This window comes from Thamnophis sirtalis, unplaced genomic scaffold (genome assembly GCF_051295495.1).
Source record: "Thamnophis sirtalis isolate CommonGarterSnake01/CBP01778 unplaced genomic scaffold, rThaSir2_p1.2 scaffold_7, whole genome shotgun sequence".
NCBI lineage: Eukaryota > Metazoa > Chordata > Lepidosauria > Squamata > Natricidae > Thamnophis > Thamnophis sirtalis.
The window spans coordinates 45,699,923-45,713,104 of record NW_028261387.1 but is presented as its reverse complement, the minus strand read 5'-3'; the positions used below and the strand labels follow the sequence as shown (position 1 = coordinate 45,713,104).

The 13,182-nt window shown below is 42.4% G+C and overlaps 1 protein-coding gene across 2 annotated transcripts in view; it reads right to left on the bottom strand.

Moving 5' to 3' along the window:
• The window catches only part of LOC106539161 (uncharacterized), a 75,378-nt gene that overhangs the window by 24,784 nt on the left and 37,412 nt on the right, over positions 1–13,182 (bottom strand). The window lies entirely within an intron of this gene.

Below are 13,182 nucleotides of genomic sequence, written 5' to 3'. Positions count from 1 at the left end.
AGTGATGGAAGCTCCCTAGATGATGTTGGGCCAGTCATCGTCATTTAGTCTATTTTATTACAAGGTTGCTGTGTGGAGAAAAAATGGAGAAGGGAGTACATTGTATAATAAACAAGCCAGAGCCCCTGGAGACAGGGAGGGATGTAAGTCTAACAATATATACGATAATAAAATTCTCCTGCAAGTGCCACTTGTGAGATGGTGATTTCATTAGCAGACACACACATATAGTTTTTCAACATCTAATGATTTACAAATGGTATATTCTGACAAGACTCTATTGTAGCAGTCCCTAGGATCTCACCAGCAGCTTAAGGAAAACAAGTCTGAGGCTTTTGCAAGACAATTGTCAAATGATTCCAAAGGCACCCTTTTGTATACGTGTCACTGCCATCACACACACAAAAACTGACACACAGGCACACATGTATATATAAGGAAAAAAAGATTGTAGGAATGTTACAGTCAACTTATCGGTCTTTCACTTTCTCCACAACTTAAAAAGAAAAACAAATTTGCCCGTGGGAACAACTCCTTCTATGTACTGGCCCTGAGGGTGGATGCAAATAGCTTTATGCTGGATCGAAGAACTGATGTGATTCAGGCCATGCAAAACAACTCTATAACCCAGGCAAACAACTCTGCGACCCACTGTATGCATCTTGACCCTTCCTAACCCAGAACATCTTATTCAACCTAAAAATAATTCCTGCCATAAAATTCTGCTTGCACAAACATTTAGCTCCCCAAATCACACACCAGCTCCTATTCGTTGTTCATTGTCCACTGTCACATTATCATGGCAAGCTCCTTCTTCAACAGTTTTTTGCTTGGTAACACCTCTGTATAATTTTTCTTAATGTTCTCAGAGAGACTTTTTATGACAAGGGTTGTTTATTTCATGGCATTATTGGAGTCACTCTTTAATCACCATCATTTCCTAGTGAAGCTGTTGCTAAGGTTCTTGATGCCCCGTGTTATGTCTATTCTTAACTTAATGAGCACATTTGGCAGAACGCTCCCTCCCACCCTCTGATTATATCGTGAAAAATCCCCACTGGATTTCACAGGCCTCACACAGCTGGCTCTTTAAGAAATATCCTATAATTGATAACCACCCGAACCAGTATACCTATGAGGTTCAATAATTGAAGCCTCTAGAGCAGTGTTTCTCAAGCTTGGCAACTTGAAGATGTCCGGACTTCAACTCCCAGAATTCCCCAGCCAGCGATGCTGGCTAGGGAATTCTGGGAGTTGAAGTCCGGACATCTTCAAGTTGCCAAGCTTGAGAAACACTGCTCTAGATATTAAGAAGGGGAGGGTGCACTTAAATGGGCAACCTAGATGCTTTCACTGGGAAGTTATAGTGGTGACCCTGCTCACTGGGTTGACTGGAGGCCCAGGACTTCTCCCTGAAGTCTGGTCCAGATGCAAACATTTAAGGATGACTTTACTGTTTTTTGCTACATGATAATCATGAATAAAAGGGCTTTATTCAACCTCTAACAGATGACCAAAGGAAGATTCTCCATAATTTCTCCTCAGAAATTCTCTGCTTTTACTTGCAGGAATGCTCAAACTTGCCACTGGTGAGCACCATCTTAGAGAAGGCATCGTGCGTTCTCCTCAGCTGAGGCAGGAGCTTCTTTTAAAGTGATCTTTGCAGCAACACCTACAGGCAGCCTCTGCAAGTGAAGGGTGTCTGCCTTTCGGTGCCCCTTTCAAGAAATCCCTGTTCCAGTCACAGGTCAATTCTGCCGATTTCATTGATGCAGAATCATTTGATTAACCGATTAAGGTTCTTTTTAAATGCAACACAGGCGCTCCTCATCTGACACAGTTATTTTTCCCCATCCCAAGCTCCCTATTCCCTGTCTATGCACATGTACTCAACCTTCTCAAGCCCACACAAATGCACTCACACATCTCTTGCACGCCTTCAGTACAGCTGCTCCCCCCCCCCCCCCGCACAGCAGCGCCTGCCTGCCTGCCTCCATTCCCCCACCCCCACTCTGCCCTTACAGGACCGTTTTTTTTTTCATACTCAAAGGTACAGGATGTTCTGTTCTTTCTCTCTCACTCACACGCTTACGCGCGCACACCCTCTCCTCCCCCCCCGCCTGTTTCTGTTCCTCAATATCAAGCTTGGGGCCTTCACCTTTTTAACCCCTTCAGCGCCGGTTTGCACTAGGAGAAGCACGGATGACAACACAAACCCTGCTGCACCACCACCCCTCCCTCTGACAGGCTAAGCATTGCTCATTGCGGAGTCTGACAGGCAAATGTCGTGGCTTCTCAATTAGCAACCCAGCCTGCATTTACCAGGGGGGTTCCTAAAGAGTTGGGGGCCAGCTGGCAGGGGAGGCCTTGGGCAGGAAGAAGCATTTTTTCAGTGCTGTTGGCGGTGGGGCCAGAGAAAGCAACCCTCTCTCTTTCTTGACTCGACCCAGGAGATTGAATTATTTCGTCTCCTTGGGTCTCTCCTTCTGACCTTGCTTTGTCTCACAGGTTAGCTGTCCCTGACTAACAAGGTTAGGAAGAGGATGACGTAGATTCAACCGATAACACCAAGAGATGAGCTGGCAACTGCTGGCTGGCTTTGTGTTGAGGGAAATACTGACATTTTTGCTGAAGAAGCATCTGGCCAGTCATTGCCTCAGTTTCTCTAAAGCAAATGACCCAGAACTGATCAGAACATCTAAATAAATTTGCACATCCAAAAACAGAACACCCCCCCCTCCAAAAAAACTTCTATTTGATTTCAGGCGGATTACAAGGAAACAAATACAGTAGAACCTCTGGTCATGACCATAATTTGTTCTATAACATTGGTTGCAAACCAATTTGGTCGTGACCTGAACCTAATTTTGGAAATTTGGCGCTCACAAAAAAATGGTGCGGAAGGGGAAATTGGCTACGGGGGGGCGGGATGTGAATTTTTTGGTCGGAACCTGATTTGGTCGTGGTCAGAAGCATTTATGAAAGCATTCTATTGTAAAAATGCAAAATATTCATAATGTAAAACAAAAATAGGAATACATAGCGGCCAGGAATGATGTGACCTATATTATTCATACAACAGGAGATAGGTTCTCACCCATGCTAGGGCCTCAAGCTTGATCACAAGCCACAGGCCAACACAGATGGGGCCAATCTAATTGTGGGGGGGGGGATGATTTCTAAAGGATGGGTGCCACAGGAGAAAAGTCTCTGCTTCTATGCCTCTTCAGCTGTCCTAGAGCATGCCCTTCTTGCCAGATTGGATAGGAGGGGTAGAAACAATTGGGGGGGGGTCAGATTTAGATGTTTGACACAGACGCTTTCATCATATGCACACTTTTTGTGATAATACCTGGGTTTTGTTGGTATTCTTCACACAACAGCAGGAATTGGACTGGGGCTGGTAGCAGGAATGCTGCCTATGAAGGAGGTATCACAGGAAGTACAGTTGAAAATGCATTCAGTGTGCACCATAGTACAATAACAATCTCCTCTTCTACTTAAGCTTTCTCACCTGACACATTCTGGATGAGCCTGTTATTTCCATTTGCTAGGCCTAGCCCTTTTTTTTCTCAAGGACATTACTCACAGGGATACAAAACAGAGCTCAAATAGAGTAGCTAGGGAATCAGTCCCACTGGATTTTTGACTCAAGTGGGAAAACAAAAGATTCAATACCCAACTCTCTTTCTTTCAAGGGCACTCATGTTTCTGCACACAACCCAGATCATCTACCAGAACCTGCCCATACTTAATTATCACACTTGGAGATCTTATTTTATGTGCCATCACTTGAAAGATACACATGTAGTGATATTTGAGATAAGGCCTTTTGATAAATTCACCCCTTCAGAGGATGGTGTTGAGATTGGCTTCTTTATTGTTTTGTATTATATTGGCAGTGTAGCCAGTTTTGTTGAGTGTTTTACGTCACCGTTTTGTTTTAATATTAATACTGTTCTCATAGTTAAAGGTTTTTAATACTTTTTAAAAAATAAATTGCACACCACTCTGCATAACTGATGCAGAGCATGATTTATCAACATCGGGTTGCCGTCTCCACAATATTTAAAGCCTTTTTCAATTGCATAAAGAAGAGGAAAAGATTAGATTATGTGCACCTGACATTCTTCAGGCTATTTCTGCAGTTTTTAAAGTCGAAATATTTTGGAAGGGTATACATGGGTACTTAGTGTTAGTATAGCATTCACAAAATAGGCATGGGGATTCCTCATATCCTTATTTACACCATCTGTACATGTTTCTCAACTTTCACTGCAATCCGGAAACTGTTAGAAGAACTAGACCATGATATTAAAAGTAATTAGAGGATTTGTAAAAAAGGAAACCAATGTGACCTGGAATAAACTATAAACAAACAAAGCTCAAGAATTCCTTTCAGGTGTCTGATTCTGCTTGCCAAAGTGAATTAAATTCTTGCCATTGACATAAACAGGAACAAACTTCCTATATGTCCCAGATGACTCCATGACCAAACTTTGTAAGGAATTCACATCTTTGCAAAAAGCATCTTACTAAGATTCAATCTTCAACCAACAGCTCTCCTGTACCTTGAACTTTGGAAGTTCCTCCAGAAATGAAAACTGCCAGCCATTCTCATAACTCTGCAGGGAATGATCCTTTCTTATCCACAGGTCATTCCTGTGGATGGAGATTGCTAGCAAAAGTCAGGATGCACTGATGCATCTTGCTATATGTCTGAAAGAAACTTTCCTGTTAAATGGAATGCCACAGCCTTCAAATAATACATTTTGAAAACAGTCCTGGAGGGATATATCTGGTCCCAATCAGCACGGTAATGAAACTCAGCTTCAGAACCAGAGATATTTATTTTGACACTCATAGAAGCATCATGTTCATATAGCAAATATCATTGACTAGTGGACTGTGATACAATCAGATTTACATTCACACCTCAAGCAGGGCTGGGATGCTACCGGTTTGGATCGTTTCGCCCGAACTGGTAGAAAAAATGCTATCAGTTCTCCCAAACCAGTAGTAAAAACGATCAGCTGTGACGTGGAAATACTTTCTATTAGCTAGAAAGCAGGATTTCGCGCATGCTCACATTTGTGAACTGGTAGCAAAGGTAAGTAGATTTCACCCCTGACTTCAAGGTGTGGTTCTATAGCAAGTTTTTACTCTCTAAGGATAACATGATGGTGGTTTCTCTTCTTGGCCCCAGAGCTTTGGCCCATATACATATTTTCATCATACCAGCATGGCTAGATTTCAACAGCAACAGGAAATGTAATTAAAAACTCCTGGAAGGCACCAACTTGTCTCATCTCACTAAGACAAGCCTACTGTACATGTGCTGGCAGAGGAGGCCTGCTGCAGATCCCATAGATCAAGAAACTCTGGCTGGTGAGAGTTTCCAGGAAAAGAGTCTTCTCGGCTGTAGCATTAGCCTTCTGGAACATCCTCCCCCATCCGCACCCCACCCTGGGGTGAGGTCTGCCCCCACTTTCTATCCTATCCTTCAGGGCCTGAAGACCAATCTCTGCCAATTGGCTTGGGGAACTAATAGGGGAGTACCACACTGGTAGTGGCCTGCTAGACAAATTAGCTAGTAGCTAATTAGCCCCACTCCTCCTCCCCTTTCCCTCTTTATTTTTATTATTTCATTGCTTTGCTATTATGTTTACATTTTTTAATTATTTCCCCCTGTTTTAATGTTATAAGCCACTCAAAGTAGCCCCACAGCAAAAAGAGTGGCAAATAAAATTTAAAAATAAATAAATAAATATAGTTGGGGAAAGTTATACATCCTCCTGGGCAAAAATTCCAATTATTAGTATAAGACTTCAACAAACTTTCAATATAAGTTTCAATAAACCTTCCCTCCCCCATTTCTATAACTATATAATGTGCTTAATTGTACTGTACTGGCATTATCTACTAAGAGCCTTGATAACTAATGTTACCAGGAATAAGTTATGAGTAGCAAGTTCAGTTCTGAATCTTTTATTCTCCATTTCCATCAAAACTCTCCCAAGCCCTTGCAATGCCTATTTACTGAAGGGAAAATCTGCACAAGATTGCCAAATGCTCAACTTATATTTGCTTGGCTTTTTTGGTTTTGTTCTTTCAATGAAGTGCATTGGCTCCTATTTCTGTCTTCTATTTTTTTTAACCTATTTCCATGTTACATGTAATACTAAATGATGGGCAGAAATATTCAGAAGATAATGAATATATTCCACCAAAGTACTTGCACATTGAGGAAAGCTTCTATTTCTAAATGTCTACTTCTCATGCCCCTATTTTTTTTTTTAAGTGAATATTCAATTGGCATTAGATGCCATTTTTACAGCAAAAATTTGCAAATGTTGGTAAGGGATAATTTAAGTCTAATATGCTTCAGGAAGAGAGCAGATTAGAAATCCTTGACCTAACAAGTGAGAGTTACCTTTCAGTCCTAACATTTTATTTATTTTGATTCATAATCAGCAAATTAGAAGGAAAAAACACAATGAAAAAGGAAAAATAGCAATGTGTTCAGTCTTGCCCATCTGTGCCTTGTTTCCATTGCAGCAACGTAAAATGTAGCTATTGCACCAATGATAGATAACTGAGAGAAGATTCATATAATAATCATCCATTCTTCTTGGGTATTGTTGCAGCAAGCGTATGACATATCTATTCTGAAGAGCCCTGTAGAAATTACAATAGAGTAGGATATGATATGTGGTAAAGTGTTTCTATTTCCATTGAATGTTCCACCTTCTTTTCTTTTAGGATGTCAAGCTTTTTCTTCTTCCTTGTATAATTTTGATGCGTGTTTCCACCTCTTGGCAATCCCTTTGTTCCTCTTCTTTCATAATAACATTCTGTTCTTCATCACTTCATTTTATCTAGCTTATCCTACATCTTTTGTTCCTCTCTTTTTCATTGCTATTTAAATGTCTGGTTTTTCTGTCTATGTTCTCTCTTTTCACGTAAGTATTCTAGACTATGCCATGAAACTTTCTTCTCAGGACATTGAAAATCTGTCACCCTTTGTTTGAGGAAGGTCTGGGTAATGACATTCTCTAGGTGTGCCACTCATCTGTAATCCTTGCCACATAATGTTTAATTTGGAAGAGTTCATATTTTGAGCTTATACAATGAAGTTGTGGCAGGGTTTTTTTAAGGCTTAAATCTTAGCAGTGGGTAATTTGATGGCTAAGCTATACAGCATATGGCAGAAAACCATTTATGTTGTTGTTGTTAGTTGCAAAGTCGTGTCCAACCCATTGCGTCCCCATGGACAACATTCCTCCAGGCCTTCCTGTCCTCTAATCCTCCATCCTTTGGAGTCCATTTAAGCTCATGCTTACTGCTTCGGTGACTCATCCAGCCACCTCATTCTCTGTTGTCTCCTTCTTTTTTTGCCCTCAATCTTTCCCAGCGTTAGGCTCTTCTCCAGTGAGTCCTTCCTTCTTATTAGGTGGCCAAAGTATTTGGGTTTCATCTTCAGGAACTGGCCTTCTAAAGAGCAGTCAGGGTTGATCTTTTTTAGGACCGACCAGTTTGATCACCTTGCAGTCTAAGGGACTTGCTGGAGTCTTCTCCAGCACCATAGTTCTAAGGCCTGAATTCTTTGGTGCTCAGCCTTTCTTATGGTCCAACTTTCACAGCCATACATTGCAACTGGAAAAACTAGTTTAGTTTAGCAGTGAATATTTTGATAGCTCAGCCATACAATATATGGCAGAAAACCATTTATAACCACGGGTAAATGTTTTGTATATTTTAAGGAGTTCTTAATCACAAACTAAAGTGAACATCTTTGTTACAACACTACCTAGGAAATGTAATCTTCCTGTAAAACAAAAACTTCCAAACTGTGGTCTACCCACAGTCTGAAGAATAGTTGGAGTTAATTAGTCCTTCACTTGATTATAAATAATTTTCTGATGATGGAAATTGAGGCTGTTTCAACCAGGCTAGATTATCAAATAAGCTAGTCAATGAAGTTCTAGTCCCTGATCATTCAGCACTGGTCTCCAATATGCTGCAAAAATGAAAATTAGTATAATGAGTTATGTAAGTTTTTCAAGTGGTTTTTTTAAAAAAAAAGTTGAAGCTTTACAATGTAAAAGTAAGGTGATTTTGGAGAAGAGGATCTGAAATAGAAAAAAGGGAAGCATGATTCCATGGTTTGAAATAGAAACAACGCAGACTTTGCCATCATTTCAGCTGCTCACTGTTTCTGCATTCTTACTTTGCTTCTTGGGAAGTATACAGTATATCTAAGGGTCCCAAGTATCATCTGCCTGGGGGGAAACAGTCAAAAAAAGCCAAGATGCTGCTCACAATCATGGAATTGAAACCTTCCCCTCTTCCCAATGTGTGTAAAAAAAAGCCCAAGGCTTTGATCATATGGCTGTGGCATCATCTTGACTTTTTGGATCATCTGCACAGGCACCCCTGCCAGGGACAACGATGAGCAATTTATGCTGAAGAGGATCTCATCCAAAGCCTCGAAATACTTACGTTGAAATTCTTATGCATGAATCTGCAAGCAGTTTGCCACAAAGATTTTTTTAAGAAAAAAAAAACCCTCTTCAGATACCACAAATTTGTGAGGTCATATTTATCCACATCCAGTAAGGGGCAAAGCGCCTCTTTCCTAGGAGTCATTGGAAAGCCTGTAAGTAAAGATCCATTTTAAAGTCCAAGTGAAATTCATGCATAGGAATTTCAGCAGCCCCAAGTAATTTGAGATGGGTTGAGATTGGCCAATACCTTGTTCCTGTAGTTCTGACCTGATTTAAACTCATGCTTTCACATTGAGCTCCCATAGAAGTCAGAAAAGGTAATCTCTAGCCTGAAGCATTCCTAAGGCCAACTGTGTTTTGCTTCCACTTCTGCTGGTGTGGGGTGACATTGAAAGCCTTTGAGAAAAGCTTCCAGAGGACAAGAATGTCTTCAGCTATTCTTTGGGAAAGGAGAGTGCCATATTGTTAAATGTTCTGAAAAGATGGTGGGCAGAAAGTACAGGTAGTCCTCAACTTATAACAGCTTGTTTAGTGACCGTTCAAACTTACAATAGCGACTTATGACCATTTTTCACACTTATGATCATTTCAGCATCCCCATGGTCATGTGATTTACATTTGGATGCTTGAGAACTGGTTCGTCTTTAGGATGGTTGCGGTGTTCCAGGGTCATGTGATTCCCTTTTGCGACCGTCTGACAAGCAAAGTCAATGGGGAAGCCAGATTCACTTAACAACAGTGTTAGTAATTTAACATCGCTAGTGATTCGCTTAACAGCTGTAGCAAGAATGGCCATAAAAGGGAACCAAACTTACTTAATAACTATCTTGCTTAGCAACATAAATTTTGGGGTGAATTGTGGTCGTAAGTCGAGGACTATCTGTAGTTCAAATTCTTGCTATGGATCAGAGAGAGCTTGTCATAGATCAGCAGTTTTTGACTTGCACAGAGGGTTTTTTCTTCTTTTCTTTTCTACACAGGTTAATGGCTCACTGGGCAAAGTAAGATGTCATCAGACAGTTTCACTACTGGTTATGACTGTGGGTCCTTGTAGGATTTGTTTTCTTTTTTGTAGTTTCAAAAATAACTGATTCTATTAAATCTATTTGCTCCTGGTCTAAAATGCCTAAGGTGGCAGTTGTCAGGACAAAGATTTCCTTCTACAGATTTTAAACTAGATTTGGAAAGCAGACGTAAATTCAGGAATATCACACGTAAGAAATCAGCCTATCTCTAACTGTAAGGTGAATTGTTAATCAAAAGTATAAATCACGAAGACATTTCTGTTGTTCTTGGAAATACAGGCTGTGGAAATAAACAGATTTAAAATTAGTGCTCAGCATTCAGAATGTAATCTGTAATAGTCTTGAATCTCAAAGAGCCTCCCCTCTGAGGCAGCCTGAACCTAATCATTCTGTTTCCCATTTTAGAGATGGATAAAGTGAGATTTGTGCTGCCTATGGCTTCTGAACCTAAAGCAGAGTAAGAAAAATAAAAAGAGCAGGAATACTCCTTCCTGAATCTCTGATCTTGAAATGGGAGGCAGGCAAGAATGTGGAGATAGACAGACAGCTGGAATCCATGAATGTCTCTCTTTATGCCTTGCAGTCTCCGTGGTCTGTTGCTGTGTTTCAGGAGGACTGATGCTGCTGACCACAAGCCCGCAGGAGTGGTTTATCTAGCGGCACAGCACACCCACTTCCCTGGCTGCTGAGTCAGGCTGTTCCCTTTGCTGCCTCGTGCTCTGTACATTGTGTTCCAGCTCTCCTCATTGGCACGTAGCCGAGCTCACATCAGCTTCTCGCTCTTGTTTGTGTTCTCAGTTTGCACTGAGGGCTGGTTTGCAGCTCCGCAATCCTCCCCTCCCATCTGCGACTCCTTTCCTCATCCTTGCAGAAGCTGGGGCTCCCCAGTCCGGAGGGAAAGGAAGCCTTCGTACAAGGCTGGGATAGCACCAGGAACACAATTCTTTCATAATAGACAGGTTCTGATCAGACACCTATAGCTGCTTGGGTGTTATTCTGCAAGCAAAACATCACCCTTGCCCTGCAGGTCTAATGAGGCAAAGAAAATAGATCATGGTTGCAGCAAACTGATATGCATGATTACATAGAAACTTTCTGGGAAACACATTCTTTCAGCAGCAGTTGGTTGTAGTTTCTAAAAGCCCAAGTAAAATGCTTTCTCTCCACCATCCTATTAACCATCTTACTGCATGTAAGCAAACAAACAGGTTTTTGGCACCTTGATATTAATTACGTTTGTGTCCCATGCTGTATCCTAATTTCTTCCTCCAATTGTTTGGCTTTACCTTTCATAGTTACCCAAAGGGAGGCAATGCGATAGCTCAGGGATGGCTAACCTTTTTGCCATCGCGTGCCAAAAGCGGGGAGAGCGCAGGAGGGGTCAGGCGTGGGCATGCCCACACCCATAATTCTATGTGTGTGACCCCCGTGCATGCGCAAGACCCCACTCTAGGAGCCTGGGGAGGGTGAAAAATGGCTCCCCTGCCCCCCCAGGCCTTCCAGGAGACAAAAAACAGCCCAACAAGCACACCGGAAGTCTGTTCCTGAACTTCCGGTTTGCCCGTAGGGCTGTTTTTCACCCTCCAGAGGCTTCAGGGAGGCCTCCGGAGGGTGAAAAATGGCCAAAATTGAAGGCCAAAATCAGCTGGCCTGTATGGATGCACGCTGGAGCTGATAGGGCAATGCTTCGCATGCCCTAGCAAATGGCTCTGCGTGCCATCACTGCTACAGCTATTGTCCCTGATGTACAGAGTAAATCCAGGAGGTTGAACACAGGAGCTATATCAGTGGTGGGTTCTGGATTCCACTGCAACTGGTATGGTGCAATGGGGCCCGGCGTCCCCCACATGCAGGCGTGCAACATGCGCACACACACGTGCAGCATGCACATGCATCCTTAGCTCCACGACACCTCTGCAATGCCTCTGTGATGCTCCAGCTGTTTGGCGGAGCGTCATGCAGGTGCTGTATGCTCCGTGCACATGCACGAAGCACCAAAGAGCTCAAAAACAGGTAAGGAGCTTGGGCGGGTGCGTGGGCCCGCTGGAGCACTGTACCAGAACAGTACCCGGTGCTCCTGGCAGGCACTGGTATGCCCGCACTGGGGCGTACCACCTGCAACCCACCACTGAGCTATATATACTGACACATTGACTATATCAGTGTACCGCTTCCACAATCCATGCAGAGACTTTCTGTTACACAAGAGCCTGATTATAACACTAAAAAGTTAACTTTGCCCTCAGAGAACTGGTATGCTCAAACACAAATATTCCCAAATTTTTTGGGTTGAGCCTGATACAAACAATCAAGCAGTGCCCTTCTTGGGGAAAAGGATGAGCTCAACTTATAAATACAGAGATGTTTCAGAGATTCACAAGGCCATCTGAACACCAACAAAGTCTTCAGAGATTAATGAGACCATTTTAGCTATTACCAAGTGCTCAGGAGATTAATGACCGTCTCTGAAATACGCATAATGTTCTGGGGCCTGGCAATGACCTCAAGGTCACATAAGGCTGGGAATATCTGAAAAGAAATATGAGTGTATTGGGAGTTGGGTGGATGCATGGGATAGCAGCATGAATTATAGGGGAATAAGTATTGAGAAAAGGACATAAAGGATCAGAGACTGGGATTGTAGCTATGGAAAGGGTTATATATATCAAAAGGTCCAGAGATTTTTGTGAGCTGAATTAGGAGTACATCAAAGCTAGAGATTCCCTAGACCTGATGTAATAGACAAAATATTCCATACAGTATATAAAACTAGAAGCATGTTATTAAGGTCCATTTGCATTTAACTTGCCTTTTATGAAAGTTAAGTTATCAGGAAACTCAATAATAGGAAACTCAGTCAATAGTCATTTCCAGTTAAAATAAAAACTCCTTGTTGTACTTGAATTGTTCTTTGGGGCTAACAGAACATATTTGATGCCCATTAGTCATTCTGTTAGCCTTGAGGCTAACATTATTTATTCATATTTATGTGAGTCACTCAAATGTCCACGGAAGAAATCAGAGATGTTTCTCCCCACTTAATAAACCTCCTAAAAAATACAACCGAGAGAATTTTATAAACTAAAGAGTCCTGTGTGGTTGAATCTAAACAGCTTGGTGATATCATTTAAAGCTTACCAAAGTTGAAGAGAAAATCTTAATGGATAAGTAATCTTCTCAAGACCAGTCATTGGCTGGTGTATAACAAGATGTATAAGCTGGTCAAGTCATTCAGCCAGGGGTGGGCTTTAAATTTTTTAGCAAGATATTCTCTGCCTGATTGCTGGGTGGGTATGGCCTAGTCAGCCTCCTGCATCCTGGCAGGGGGGACGTTTTTGCTCTCCCTGGGCTCCAGAGGTTTTTCTCAAGTCTCCGGGAGGCCGAAAATGGCTTCCCCAGGCTCCAGAGGTCCCCTGGAGGCAGGAAATGGGCCTGCTTCTGGCCTTCTCGAACTTCTAGTAGGCCCTTTTTTTGCCCTCCATGAGCCTCCGTGCATGCCCTGCATCCAAAATGGGCCGTGTGGGGACTCCTGGGAGGGGAGGGGTGGGCGGGGCCAGCCAGGAGTGGGATTTGGGGGTTCTCCGAACCGCACAGAATCTTAGCCAGAGGTTCTCCTGAATCCCTGCAAACCAGTGATGTGCGGTGACGGT